This window comes from Pseudorca crassidens, chromosome 1, assembly GCF_039906515.1.
Source record: "Pseudorca crassidens isolate mPseCra1 chromosome 1, mPseCra1.hap1, whole genome shotgun sequence".
In the NCBI taxonomy this organism is placed as follows: domain Eukaryota; kingdom Metazoa; phylum Chordata; class Mammalia; order Artiodactyla; family Delphinidae; genus Pseudorca; species Pseudorca crassidens.
Window position 1 is genome coordinate 59,581,141 of NC_090296.1, and position 16,616 is coordinate 59,597,756.

Genomic DNA, 16,616 nt, shown 5'->3' on the forward strand with positions numbered 1-16,616 from the left:
AAGTATAAGAACCCCAAGTAGATATGGTATTGCACATCCATCCCTGTGTCTTGAATCCAAGTTCCTAATGTACCTCGCTTTTTTCATTTACAGTTTTTGTAGTTAATGAATGCTGAACCACTTTAAATAGTTTCTGGCTGAGTTTACTATGCTCTTCTCCTTTAACTGTCATTTGTGGGACTGGTAGAAATGTACATGAGTAATTGAACCCATAATTACAAAAATCCACACATAGTTGGGCATTCAAAAGGAATCTGAAAGCTTTTTATCTTTTACACCACTTGCTTTTTCAACCTTTAATTTATCCTGTATTATGCATGTAAGCCTAGAAAATACTTTTTAAAAAAACAACAAAAAAGACTAATTCAGGGTTAATGACTTTCCAGTTAAGATAGAGAGCAAGACAGTAGGAGAGATCTTTTTTTATTCTTCTAGTTAATCTTTATTCAGCCTCCAAAACTCAGTTAATGTTATCTTACCAAATAAAAGCTTTCCAGGATATCGCCCTATGTGCCACTCCCTGTCTAGACGAGGTACTACTTTAAGCTCTCAGTATACTTTCTACTTATTTCTATCATAACATTTATTACATGTTTATAAGGTAAATCTCTCTTTGCAGATCTACTCCCTAGAGAGTGAGCTTTCTTAATTCTGGATCATGTCTATCACTTCTGAAACTCTAATGTCCTACCCTGTGTTTAACATATGTTTGGTAAATAATAATTAAGGACTTGATACATTTAAAACCATCAATTCTCTGTCCTTCATTCCATTTTTATTCCTTTTGATCATTTTAAATGGATTTGTACCCGAACCCCATTTCAAAGTACTGTTTTTATTCTCAGCGAGGTTTCTCATTTGGCCTTTACTGGTGGGTTTTACTAGATTTCCATTCATCTCCCAGGTTAAGGATGTTCTCCACAGACAAAATTGTCTTTAGATTCAGAGCAATATCTCTGTTTATTATGCAGTGATCCATTCAAATTGTAATTCAGGAAGAGAGGCTACGTCTCACATAGGATGAAGTTCATCTCTGATAGATGACTTTAGGCAGCTGAGGAAGGATCCCTATCAGAATCTGCTTCCTGTGAGTCCAACACTGGCCAGTCCAGTTTTTGGTTTTAAACACTGAACTTGGGATATCTAGCCCATTGTCAGCTATTAGTAATGGAGTCTTGGTGTGAATTTATTTTACTGCTTTTTTCTAACATCTAGCTGAAATCAACTATCTTAAAGAGTAAGGTTTTACTAGAACAGAAATAAAGGATAAAGGGTTCATTCAGGAGCCTGTGACACACTTCCTGGGAGAGAAGACCAGGGACAGTACCTCATTAGCAGTCTGTACAAGGCCAGAGAATAAAAGATGCCACTGGACCTAAGAGGTAACAATGGAAATACCTATTGCTTGTAGGCAACTGCACTGAGGCATTAAGGGAACATGGAGCGGGTGCAGGGACAGAAGACAAATTTCATCAACTCTAAAATGTGTGTGGCCTGTGCGATACCTCTTTTTAAAGAAAGTGACAGAGAAGAGAGAAACAAGTGGCTAATTTCACTCTCCCGACTCTAACCCTATTCTTCTCTGGGATTCTGTAAGTACTTCTGCAGTACAGTATTTTGGCAACATGTCTTCACGTAGAGTAGATGTGCAATCACTCGAGGAATGAATGCAATCATTTTCATTGGATTGGATTGGATTCATGCAAAGTGAAAGGAAATTTTGCATTACAGAAATAATCCTTCATATAGAATATCCTCATAAGGATGCTTCAGACCTAAAGTTCACCCTCTCACCCTACCAGAGTGTACCAAAAACTAAATAGTGTCAGTATATCCTTTCAGCTAGAATCACTTATACAAATACCTAACCAGCATTCTGCTGCTGATGCTATTATTTCGCTTTAAACTGACAATAAAAATCTTTCTGGACAGTTTACAATATGCAATCAAATCAATGTCACCAGAAGGATGAGGAACACTGTGTAACTCAGATTCTAGGAAAGTCATGGGCCTTTTCTGGGTTATAGAGGGCTCTAAAGGAAACGCTGTTGATATTAAAGATACAAAGAAGGACTACCAATAACTAATACAAAATCCCTTCCTTCTAGACTCTATCAAAAACAAAAACATTTCACAACTTAATTACTTATTTGGGTCTCACAACTACCTTGAAAAGTAATCTTAATTGTATTTATCTTAATTGCACAAGGCTGAGACAAATGTTGCACAACTAGTTATTAGGAATGCTCCCACTGCCATTACTTTTCCTATATTTTAGTCCATCGTTCTTTCACCATATCCAGTTTCACCAGAATCCTTCAACCCTTTCATTTGGTGGTCTTGTAATATACAAGCACTCTAGATCATAAGTTTCCAAAACTGTAGAAATCACAGACCAGTAAAAAATAAAAAAGAAATGAAAAAAAATGGAGAGTCTAACATAGAGTTTCTAAAGCTTTGTTCTTCTAACAAGCACTTCCCACCACCATAAAAGGAAAAATTTTATTTTTCAAAAGGTAGGAAGTGCTGCAACCCAAAATAAAAGGCTTTCCTTTAAATTGAATAAGTTTTGCTTTGTGGAAAACTCACTAGCTTACCTTTATTTTCTCATTTTGCCACATACAAGTGAAAACTTCATGACCAAGTGCACTGGAAATCCTTTTTGAGATAACATCAGCTCATTTTTGGCAAAGCCTTGACAATGGCTAAAAGGAGTTCATTCGTTTTAATCCCATAATCATGTATGGACTACCTATTATGTTCAAGGCATTGATCTAGAGCCTAAATAACAGAAGAATCAGAACAGTCCAATCCCTGCCTTCAAACAGCTTATGATCTAATAAAGAAGAAACAACCAACATAAGAAAAGACTGAGAGAAATGAAATGGGCTTAAAGGATAGGTGGTATCTCAAGAGACAGAGGGTGTGTGTGTGTGTGTGTGTGTGTGTGTGTGTGTGTGTGTGTGTGTGTGTTGGAGGTGAAAGAATGGGAAAAGAGCATTCCAGAAAATAACAGGAGAAAGGCATGGCTACAAAGTTCACGCCACATCTCATCAATAGTCAATGTGTAATTATTAAAGGTTTTGAGAGAAAAATATTATAGAGCAAGACTGCTTTCAGGATAACCAATTTTAAGTTTTTTATTTCAGACAGTTATTGAGGTATATATGTTATTTCAAGTGCAAGGTTCACTGATTTTTAAATGCCAACCACTGGATTCATAATCCAAGAGGCTAAAAGAAAAAAAAAATTCCACTGAATGAAAAACTTATTACAAGAGTTTCTTTGCATTTTGATGATCCAAAGATGTGTCCCTGACATTGGCTTCCAGGATGAAGTAAGAATAAATCACCACTCAGCACTGGCCACAGGGCATATGGGAATAAAAGGAAAATAATCTGGAAGAGAAAGCAGACTTGTGAGGACAAGCTGCTATAAAGCTGAGGAAGGACCAGGGCAGGAGATGGGGGGAGGGGTTCCAAAATAGAATTGCTTCTGATCAAGTAACTCACTTCATAGCAAATGACATCTGACAATGGACACATTCCCATGCAATTCACTGGTCTTACCATGTTCCCCACCATCCTGAAGCAACTGACTTGGTAGAATGGTGGAACGGCCTTTTGAAGACTCCATTACAGTGTCACCTAGATACTGATACCTTGCAGGGCTGGGGCAAGATTCTCCAGGAGGCTGTACATGTTCTGAATCTGTGTCTAATACATGGTGCTGTTTCTCTCATAGCCAGGATTCACAGGTCCAGGAATCAAGAGGTGAGAACAGAAGTGGTACCCCTCACAGTTATTCCTAGTGACCCACTAGCAAAATTGTTGCTTCCTATCCCCAAGACCTCATGCTCTGCTAATCTAGAGGTCAGTTCCAAAGGGAGGAATGCATCCACCAGCAAACACAATAATGATTCCATTAAACTAGAAGTTAAGACAGCCCCCTGGCCACTTTGGGTTCCTCATGCCTCTGAATCAACAGGCAAAAAAGGGAGTTACTGTGCTGGCTGAGGTGACTGATCCTGATTACCAAGAAGGAATTGGACAACTACTTTACAATGGAGGTAAGGAAAAGTATGTCTGAAATACAGGAGATCCCTTAGGGCATCTCTTAGTATTACTATGATCTGTGATTGAAGTCAATAAGAACCAACAACAATCCAATCTAAGCAGTACTACTAATGGCCTAGACTTTCAGGAGTGAAGGTTTGGGTTACCCCACCAGGTGAAGAACCTTGACCAGGTGAGGTGTTATCTGAGGGCAAAGGGAATACCAAATGGGTAGTGGAAGAAGATTGTTATAAATACTATAACCATGTGACTAGTTACAGAAATGAAAACTATAATTGTCATGAGTATTTCTGCCTTATTTTGTTATTAATATGACTGTGTGTTACATAAATATCTTTGTTTTCCTCTCTTATGCCCTTGTAACATAAAATATACTGACCTTATATTGTACTATTTAAGTATCATTACTTTACATCTTAATGTTTAAGCTATGGGATAGCAAGGAGAAGAGTAAACATCACCCAAGGACTTTGCATCCTCTTCTGGAGAAAGGGTAAGTTTTCAGTTGTATGTAGGATAGCTATATCATGTTAGGCAGAAGTATGACCTTGTTATTGTCTTTATTTGGAGATTAAGTATAGTTTAAGGAGATGTGTATGAGTGTCAAGTTGATAAGGGGTGAACTTGTGATGCTTAATTTTATATGTCAACTTGGCTGGGCCATGGTGCCCAGATATTTGATCAAATATTATGCTGGATGTTTCTGTGAGGGTGGTTTTTGGATGAGATTAACATTTAAATTGATTAACTTTGAATAAAGTAGATTGCCCTCATCCAATCAGTTAAATGCCTTAATAGAACAAAGAATGACCTCTCCTAAGCAAGAATGAATTCTGCCATCAGACTGCCTTTTGAACTTGAATTGTCACTCTTCCCTGAGTCTCCAGCATGCCAGCCTACCCCCATAAGCTTTTGGACTTGGCAATCTCCACATTCAAATGAGCCAATTCCTTAAAGTAAATTAATCAATCCATCTCTATCTCTCTCTGTAGACCTATGACAGGAGAGAGAGACAGAGAGATACACATACACTGTATATATAAATGCATACATATACACATACATATCCTACTGGCCTTGCTTCTCTGGAGAACTCTAATACAGATGCCTTTGAGCTGCACATACACAGAGATATAGGCATTCTGTAGCTATAAAGATATATATTAGGTTTAACAAACTTAGCAGCTTTAAAGAACACATATTTATTCCTTTTCTGTGAAGCAAGGTGTAGGCATGTCTCCCATGTGTAGAGTCTCATCAGTTGCAATCAAGGTGTTGACAGGTATTGTGGTGCCGCCTGGTATTTTGTGGTTGTAGGGTTGAAGGCTTCAGTCTTTCGGGCTGTTGTCTAGAAGTCATTCTCAGCTTCTAAAAGCCACCCTCAGTTCCTTCCCACATGGGTCTTCCAACACAGGCCATCCACAACATGGCAACTTTCTTCTTCATAGTCAACAAAGGAGTGAGAGACTCCAGGAAGGCACTACATCTTATGTAATATAATCAAATAATCACATATACATTATCACCTATAGCCCATCACCTTTGCATACGCTATTGATTAGAAGCAAGTCAAAGGTGCAACCCACACTCAAGGGGAGGGAATTACACAAAGATATGAACTCTAGGAGCTGGGGATCATGGGGGTAATCTTAGATCCTATCTGCTATAATATATATTTTTCTGTAGACTAAACAATTATAAATAAGAGTTGCCACATTTTTCAGTCAACTTGTTCTTTCTCTTTTTTTCTTGAATATGATGAGACCGAAGGTCTGTTCACATGGAAGGCTGACTATAAATTGTATCTGCAGTTTTGCATCCACAGATTCAACCAACCACAGAGCATGTAGTACTGTAGTATTTACTATCGAAAAAATACATGTATAAGTGGACCCATGCAGTTGAAACCCATGTTGCTCAAAGGGTCAACTGTATTTTCTTTTCCTGAATACTCCCTGAATGGAGTAGGTTTAAATTAATGTGATTTGACCTTAACTTTTAGAATAATGCTATTAATGTCATGTGGGGTATGTTGATAATTAGAAAATATTTCTTAGACTCCTATTGTAATTATAACAACTCACTTTATAATAAAATAACAAAGGTGGGCAGGTGATCTCCAGACTTTATGAGTTGCCTGTAGCTTGCATTTCTCTACCAAAATATTCATTTAACCAAAGTCACTGTTTCCCTTGTAGCCTCTTAGATGGTGACTGCCCAATCACAGTACCCAAGGTACCATGAGGCTGAGGTACTATGTATATCTGTATATCCACACTACACAGGTTCCAAACCATTATTCTTCCATTGTTATGCAAAGCATATTCTGCCTTTAAGGGTTTCCTGAGGGGTGCAGAGTGGAGATTAGGGGTTTGAGTGCTATCACTCACCCCACCCCATGAGGAATCCAATCCTAAACCTGTGTTCACAAAGAACAACACTGGAACGGAAAACAAAATACCATTTCATTAACAGCTGAGTATGCATCCAGTGTCCCTTGTGTGGCCTTAGAGAACAAGACAAGAGAGGCTTTCTGCATCCATAACCTTGAATCTGTGTTTCACGTACAGGTCATGGAACTGGAAATATAGTTAGTCAGGGGTACCCCAAAGAAACCGCTGCTGCTTATCTGCTTCATTTATAGGGACAAATAACACAAGAGAAGGCATCATGCATGTGTACTGACCACTAATGCCCAGTAACATCATCCACTTGTGAAGCAGTAAAAATTACCCAACAAATGTTCCAGATTCAGACTGTTTCAAAGGAAAGTCAGGCCACTGGAAAGAATGATGATCATAAATTTCTCCTCATTCATACTCCTTCACACCCTTATGCTTATTACCATTGTAACACTTTCAGGTGTCCAACTCCTGGCCAAAAACCTATGTGTGATCTTTCAGGTCTGACCGTAGGAAACTACAAAGAGTTTACCAGGCAGGTCTCACAGGGGAAAACTGCTCTCCCCACATCAGACCTGATGAACAGCCAGTGCATCAATCTATGAAGGGAGTTACAGTAAAGGGCCCAAGCCCCGCAGATCAGGCATGTTCCTACACATGGCTGCATTCCCAGCCCAGCTGCCTCCATTCAGAGTTGTCTTATCTGGGGCCTTCCATTGACATCTTCCTCAGGCACTTCTCTTTATGGCCGAAAACTATTTATGAGGGGAGGAGGGAAACTTGAAGATACTTTTTCCCCCTACTCTGACTCAGTACTCAGTACTTTTTTACTCCTAGCCCTTTCCCTTCTCCCTCCTGGCAGCCACCAGGTCCATAAAACTGCAGGATCCTTTTGCTTGAGGCAGTGAGACCAGCCCCATATCTGTGCTCTTCACCTGACCCTTAGCTGGTGCTAGTCCATGAAGAAAAGAAAAGGGGACAGAGGAAAGTCAGAGCTAAAGACAGCTGAGCTGCTAGGTGTTGAAGCAGCCAATAAAGACAAGTCAAAATTAAAGTAACAGTCAAGCCTTTAATCACTTAGACCATCTGAGCTCTTGACACACATGAATGTAAGATTTTGACAATATGTTTGTCTCTTGCCCATCCCAGTGCTTGGTAGCCCACATCACAACACACACACACACGCACACATATGCACACGCACGTGCACGTGCGCGCGCACACACACACACACACACACACACACACACCCATATCCTTCCTGAGGGCAGTAATGTTCTCTTATTCATTCTGAATCCTTATCACCTAGTTTAAGCTTTGGCACATATTTGGTACTTAGTATATTTCTATAGAACTAAACTGAGGTTTCTTTTCCAATATATTTAGTATTCATTGTCTCTACATCTGCCCTCAATGAAAGATGCATTTATAGAGTAATGAGATGTGGGGACTTCCCCGGCGGCCCAGTAGTAAGAATCTGCCTTCCAATGCAAGGAACGTGGGTTTGAGCCCCAGTCGGGGAACTAAGATCTCAATTCCACAGGGCAACTAAGCCCTCATACCTCAACTAGAGAGCCCACGTGCTGCAAACTACAGAGCCCCCGTGCTCTGGAGGCTGAGTGCCACAACTAGAGAGAGAAAACCCGCATGCCACGACTAGAGAGAAACCCACGTGCTGCAACGAAAGATCTTACATGCTGCAACGAAGATCCTGCATGCTGCAACTAAGACCTAACACTGCCAAAAAATTTTAAAAATATATTTTTTAAAAGTGATGAGATGTGAGCATCTTTTTAAAAGTCACTGAAGAATGTATAAATATAAATGAGTATTACCCTTTAGAGACAATGTTAGGAAAATACTTATGGTATAACAAACACTTGACAAACTGTGAGCTCTTCTAGTGGACCATCTATGAATATCCAAATTGCCAGAGACGCATAACATCAAAATATCCAATAATGTGAGTAATAGTTGGAATGCCAAGGGATAAAGGCACTGAGGAGGTGTAGGGAGTTGTAATTAAATGGATAACATTAACATCAAAAGAGAAAAGGGTTTTGCCTAAAGATTTTTTTTAAAGTACTGAGTTAGAAGGAGCAAAGTGGAGTTAAAACAGTGCTAACACCACAGAACAATCAGAGGGAACCTCAGAAAGGCAGAGTGTGGGAGGTCTCCACTCACAATGGCTACATAAATACAGGTCCAAAAAAGAACCAGGAGGAGAAGAAGGAACTGCATGATACAATGAGAACGCAGGAAAGTTCATTCACAATGGAATCAAAAATCTATATGAGAATAGTGAAAAGTGATGGACAAGAATCCAGTAACAGAAAAAGTAGCAGATCAAAAAATGTAGCTAGATTAGATCAGAATCAATCAGGGTGCTTTAGGGTTTAGCTAATGATAAGGTCACCAATGACCTCCATGTTGTAGAATATAATGTTTAGTCCCTGACCCTCAGTTTAGTTGGCCTATCAGCATTTCACTCCCTCCTTTTAATTAATCCAACTGCATTTCTACCATTCCATTTGAATGTCAGTGAAATTTGCAAACATGACACATGTCAAATTGAACTTCTGATCTTCCCCTGCTCACACTCTCTCGTTTCCTTCTCAGTTTCACCACTCTTCAGTTGCTCAAAACCTTGGAGTCATCTTTGGCTCCTGTCTCACATATCTTAAAACTGAGCATCTAACAAAACCTGTTGTCTTAACATTCAATTTATATCGATTATCCATCCATAGCTCATGACCTCCACTGCCATCACCATTTCCAAGCCACCATCTCTCACCTAGATTGACAACAGTCCTCCAACCCATCTCCCTTTAGACTGGTCCCAAGAGAGCAGCCAGAGTGCTAAATCATATGTCAGATTATGTCACACCTCTACTCAAAACCCTCCAATGTCTTCCCAATCTCTCAAAGAAAAAGTCAAAGTCCTTAAAGTCTCCTTCCAGGCCCACACAATCTGGTTCCCATTACTTCTCTTGTACCGCCTTTTACTTTTCTCCTCCTTGCCTACTCCTCATAGACTCCTTATTGTTCCCACCTCAGGGCCTTTGCACCTGGTCAGTCCCTGCCTTTGGAATAGTCTTCTCCCAGACATTTGATAGCTTATTCCCCCACCTCCTTCAGGTCACCGAAATGTCATCATTTCAGTGAGGCCTTCTATGGCAAACTACTCAAAATTACATCCTCTACCTCAGTGTTCTTCCTAGTTCTCTTCTCTGCCCTATTTCTCTCCTAGTACTTATCACTCTCTAATCTACCATTTATTTTACTTATTTATCTTTGTTACTTGTCTACTTTTTACTTTCCTGTTCATCTGCTTTGCTCATTGCTGTATCCCCAGCCCTTAGAATACTGCCTAGCATGTATAAATGTTGAATAAAAATTGTAGGAGGAAGGAAAAAAGGAAGATTTCATAATAACCAATACTTAGTGAATGCCTACTTTTAAGAATTATGCTAGTCTTAATGCAGAGGTTATTTTTATTAACTTCCCACAAGTAGCCTGAGAAATATGCTATTATAGTATACCTTTAACAGATGTGAAACAGGCTTACAAGTTCTAAGTAACATGTCCAAGGATCACACAGCTAACGATTCATAATGAATTACCACTTTCTTTTGATACATATTTCATAAGATTAAGCTACCACTAGAGAGGGGCCTTTTGTATGAATAATCCCCATGTCTGTGAAATGTGTGAGGTCAATTGTACACTCCTTAAAAAGTTACACATCTTGAATATGTACACATTTATGAACACTTGTCATAACAAAATTCTCATGGAAAAGTAAAGGTAATACTCATATTTAGACTAGTCTAAATGATATAACTCCCATGGGGAACTATTTTGAGGCACAGTAAATAATTTTAAACTCTTACCACAGCATTTCTTTTTCTTCTTGTCTCCCGTTAATACTGGTTTACAGTTGTTCTTCCCATTTTTATAACTCACTAGACTATGAAAATCACTTTGGTATTTTAAAATTGGAGGATGGCAGAACTATTTTGTCAAGTTTATACTGTTGAACACTTGGACCTTCCTAATCTTGAAATGAACGTGGGCATATTTTGTTGAATGAGGTTTCAAAACCAAACTAGTTTACGTCTTTTTAGAATGAAGGAAGACAGAATCTAGCATTAGTCAAAAAAGATACTGAAATTGTTTTTGAAACTTCTATCTTTTTTATATACTTTATATTTTCAGCTAATTTGATAAACTTGAACAACTGAACTATCAGATTTTACTGGGTATTCTTTTGTAATTATAATTTTATCTCAAGAAATTAATTAATAATATTGTTATTTTCTATTTTTCATCAAAATGTAATGTGTGATAAAAGGTATCCTCAAAACCAGTATTAAACAATTTAGTAACCATGTATTACTAATTAGTATTTAGAAAAGGTTCCACTTTTCTAAATAACATCAAATTTAGTTCATATTTGACATTGTGCTTAATCTCTCCTCATGGATACTATTGGAACAGTTGGAAATGTGGTTAAATTAGCATTATCTGTAACTAATTTAAAATTTATCTTTACACTATCTTCCAAATTCTTGGGCTTGATTATTAAGTTCAAATTGAGAAAAAGTTATAAAAGTAAATCTATAACCAGACCTGCTTAAGACCTGATAATACATTCCTAAGCAGAACTAAAAACATGCATTAAAAAACACAGCTAAAGATTAGAGAAGTTTAGGGAAAAAAATCTGAAGAAAAATTATAAGGATCGGAAAAAGTTGATAAAGTAACATGCTGCCTAAAAAATAAATTGGTTTACAATCCATATATAATGGTTCCAATAAAGTTGTATTAAATAGTATATTTTTCTCCATTTAATTCACATTTTTATTCATTACAAACTTTCAAATTTATATGTTGCCAGGTTCAAATGCAAATGTTTCATCACTGTTGTCAGCCTAAAAAGAAAGGATTTTATAAATTCAAAGTGCAATTATTTGATTGCTCCTGGGAACTTAAGCTTTATTCTTTCTGTCTCAAACATCTGAAAAATAGATAATACACACATAAAAAAGATCAAGCTGAGGTTATTTTGACCTAAGTAATGAATAAAACCGTAAGCTAAACCAAGAATATCTCTAAAGGAATTTATTCTCTTCTTCACATAGTGCTCTTTAATCTGTTACTAACACTGAAAAGGCATATATAAATAATTCATTGGAGTCAAAGTATAATATTTCTGAATTACAAAATAAGGCAGCTATAATACAATAATAGTCCCTAAAAGTAGGGCCTGTAATACCTATCAATATATTCTTTGGCTGATAAATATGACATAAAGTTAACTATTTTAAACTAATGTAAGAAAAATATATTACTTCTGAGTTTTTCAGGTTTGTAAACAGAATTAAATTTCAAAACTATCAATATCTCAGACTTATTCAACTTTATACAGAAGTTCATTTCAAATTTGACAACTGCATTTAATTTTTAAATGTTTAAAGAAACATCTAATTCCATAAAATTAAGAAGCCTAAAATATCTTAAAAATTAGAAAATACCTGGAACTGATTTTCAGTATATATTTTTGTCAAGTGAAATTCAGAGAAAGTGATACCATGGGGCAATTTCTATCACACTATCCTCTCTCCCTCCTTCACTCTCCAGCAGTTTGTAATCGTCATCACCAAATAAAGTGAGAGGGGTTTATTTGGTGAACTCTCCACTGAACCAGCTGAACCCCTTAGTATCTTTTCATTTTTTCCTCATTTTTTATTACATAAAAAATTTCGAAGGGGTTGCCTAATTTTAATCAAATGTGGACATTATTAACTGAAATTATAAACATTAGCATAAATTTGAGTTGCAAACTGGGATACTGTTTTTTAATTCAATTCACCAAATAATTATTAAAGACCTCCAATGCATAAACCATTAGTCACAGAGGTGGGGAGTAAAACTATAAACTCTCTGTGAGGCAGTCAACCTCCTGATATTTATGCCTTTCTGTAATTCATTCTCCTTAAGTGTGGGCTGAACTTAGAGACATCATTCTAACAAACAAAACATGGCAAAAGGGATGAGATGTCCCTTCCAAGATTAGGTTATAAAAGACTGTGTCTTCCCTGTCTGTCTCTCCCTTCTTCCCTTCCTCTCTCTCTCCCTCCCTCTTTCTTGCTCACTTTGATAAAACAAACTGTCTTGTTTTAATCTCACCTATAGACAAGCCCATATGGCAAGTAACTGAGGGCAGTCTTTGGCCAATGGCAAGTGTGAAATTGAGTCCCTCAGTGGAACAACTTGGAAGGAACTGAATCTTGCAACAAATATTGAGTGAGTTCAGAAGCAGATCCTCTCCCAGATGAACCTTGAGATGCCTGTAGCCCCAGCTGAGTCCTTGACTGTAGCCTTATAAGAGACCCTGAGCTGGAGGACCCAGTTAAGCTGCCCCTGGATTCCTGACCCAATGATGGTGAGATAATAAATGTGTGTTATTTCAAGTTGCTAAGTGTGGAGGTAATTTGTTACACAGCAAGCAAGAGGTAACTAAATGCACTCTGTCATCTAAAAACATATAATCTATTAAAAGAATAAAGTTTAATATAAGATAAGATATGCACCAAGAGTTTTTTTAAAAAAAAACATGGTGGCACTAAGAATGATGATTTCTTATTCTATGAATTATGCCAGTAAAAATTTGACATCAAAATTATAATTCCAGATAAGTAGACTTATTATGCTGATCATTTCACAGTATATACAAATATCAAATCATTATGTTGTACACCTGAAGCTGGTATAATATGTCAATTATGCCTCAATAAAAATTATTTTAAATTAAAACAAGAATGATGATTTTTGACAAGGAATATTTATTAGGACAGAGATTGCAAAAAGAAGAGGGGCAAGTGAAGGACCTTTTCTTTTTTTTTCTTTTTTTAGAAAGGATTCCATGGGCCCTGAATGTGGCCCTAAGGAATCTGCACTTTATCCCATATGTGAGGAATCATTAAAGATTTTTGAGAGGAATTATGTGATGAGATCCATATTTTTGGAAGAAAATTCTCGTGCCATTAGGTACCCTGGATTAGAAATGAAAGAGAAAATAACTAGGCCATTGAAAAGCCATTGCAAAAGTCCAGATGAGAAGGAATGGGAGTCTGAACCATGGAGAAGTGGTGGTAGGAACAGAAATGGGGAAAGGGGTGGGAGGTGGTTGGGAACATTAGTGAGACTGGCAAAGAAAGGACTGAGGGGACATTGAAATAAAGAGGGAAACTGAAGATGGCACTGAGATGTTCAGCCTAGTTGACTTGGAGAAATGGTGTCATGAAACAAGAAAGTGTGCACAAATGGAGGAACAATTTAAAGGGGCAGAACTCACCTTGATTAACAGCTGGATAATAATGTCAGCAGTTTTAAATACATTGTGAACCCTAAGAACAAAGTCAGAATTGCAGGTAAGGATTTGGGAATAATTAATTTAGGGATCCTGGTTAAAGCCATGAAAATAAATGAGATTGCCCAATAAGTGCTTAGAAACCTCGTATTACTCTCCACTACCCACAGGATAAAATATATAATAATTAGTTACCCACTCATCCAGCCTCAGATGCTGCACACTCTAACCTACCCTCTATATTCCAAATGCACAAAATGACAAACAGGTCTCCCAAGACACACTGCGTGTTCACACCCCATGCCTGAGCCCTTGAAGCTCCCATTCCTGAAATGTTCCCTTTCCCAACACTCATTTAGCTTCTATGGAACTTCAAATGTCACCTTTGTGTTTCCAGAGCACATATCATTTATCACATTATATTATCATAAGTTTTCTTAACTTTCTGTCCAACACATTAACACTAAGGCAGAGATCATGACTTATTGTTTGTACCCAGTGGTACCTTGAATATATAGCATAAACTCAATGTTTAAAGCCAAAGTAATTACTAGAAAAGAAAGAGGAAAGTATGAAGACACCACAAAGAAAAAATGGGGCTTATCTACTTTTAAGAGGCAGACCAAATAAAAAGAAATGAGGGGTCTAAGGAAGTAAAATTATTTTTTGTTATGTAAAAAGGTTGATATCTCCTAATATTGAATTGAGAGTTCTCCTCAGTCACCATCTTCTTATTGATTGAACACGTGTCAAGGGACTTCACTGGTGGTCCAGTGCTGAAGAATCCACCTTCCAATGCAGGGGATGTGGATTTGATCCGTGGTCCAGGAAGATCCCACATGCCTTGGGGCAACTAAGCCTGGGTACCACAACTACTGAACTTGCGTGCCACAACTAGAGAGAGAAAAATCCACACACCACAACTAGAGAGAAGAGAAGCCCGAGGGCCACAACTAGAGAGAAACCCACGCACCACAGCGAAGAGCCTGCACAGCCATGAAAGATCCCGCACACCTCAGTGAAGACACCGCATGCTGCAACTAAGACCCGAAGCAGCCAAAAAAAAAAAAGCAAGTTTAATTTTTTAAAAATACAACAAAATTATTTTGTGACATTTGGAGTATTTTTTTGATAAAAATCAGAGCACTTTATCAAATCTACCAGGAATTGGCACTATCCCTTAAAACATACTCTGTTCTGGGGAGACCTTCAAGATGGTGGAGGATAAAGACATGGAGATCACCTTCCTCCCAACAAATATAACAGAAATATGTATACATGTGGAACAACTACTACAGAACACCTACTGAACACTGGCAGAAGACCTCAGACTTCCCAAAGGCAAGAAACTCCCTACGTACATGGGTAGGGCAAAAGAGAAAAGAAAAAACAGAGACGAAAGAATAGGGACAGGACCTGCTCCTCTGGGAGGGAGCTGTGAAGGAGGAAAAGTTTCCACACACTAGGAAGCCCCTTTGCGGGCGGAAACTGCAGGTGGCAGAGGGGGGAAGCTTCGGAGCCACGGAGGAGAGCACAGCAACAGGGGTGCGGAAGGCAAAGCAGAGACATTCCTGCACAGAGGATCGGTGCCGACCAGCACTCACCAGCCTGAGAGGCTTGTCTGCTCACCCTCCGGGACGGGTGGGGGCTGGGAGCTGAGGCACTGCTTCGGAGGTCAGATAGATCCCAAGGAGAGGACTGGGATTGGCTGCGTGAACACAGCCTGAAGGGGGCTAGTGCACCACAGCTAGCCGGAAGGGAGTCCGGGAAAAAGTCTGGAAATGACTAAGAGGCAAGAGACCACTGTTTCGGGGAGCGCGAAGAGAGGGGATTCACAGCATCGCCTTAACATGCTCCAGAGATGGGCGCGAGCCGCGGCTATCATCGCAGACCCCAGAGACGGGCACGAAACACTAAGGCTGCTGCTGCAAACACCAAGAAGCCTGTGTGCGAGCACTGGTCACTATCCACACCTCCCCTCCCAGGAGCCTGTGCAGTCCGCCACTGCCAGGGTCCCGGGATCCAGGGAAAAATTCCCCGGAGAACACACGGAGCACCTCAGGCTGTTGAAACGTCACACTGGCCTCTGTCGTCACAGGCTGTCCCCGCATACCGTACCCCTCCCTCCCCCCGGCCTGAGTGAGCCAGAGCCCCTTAATCAGCTGCTCCTTTAACCCCGTCTGCCTGGGAGGGAGCAGACACCCTCAGGCGACCAACACACAGAGGCTGGGCCAATCCAAAGAAGAACCCCAGGAGCTGTGTGAACAAAGACTAGAAAGGGAAATTTCTCCCAGAAGCCACAGGAGCAGCGGATTAAATCTCCACAATCAACCTGATATACCCTGCATCTCTGGAATAACTGAATAGACAACGAATCATCCCAAATTTGAGGTGGTGGAGTTTGGGAACAACGGTAGACTTGGGGTTTGCTTTCTGTATCTAACTGGTTTCTGGTTTTACATTTATCCTAGTTTAATATTTAGAGTTTATAATCACCAGTAGATTTGTTTATTGATTTGGTTGCTCTCTTCCTTTTTTTTGTATATATATATATATATATTTTTTTTCTCCTTTCTATCTTTTTATGAGTGTGTATGCATAGGCTTCTTTGTGTAATTTTGTCTGTATAGCTTTGCTTTTACCATTTGTCCTAGGGTTCTCTCTGTGCATATTTTTCTTTTTTAGTATGGTTTTTAGGGCTTGCTATCATTGGTGGATTTGTTTTTTGGTTTTGTTGCTCTCTTCTGTATTTTTTTTCAATTA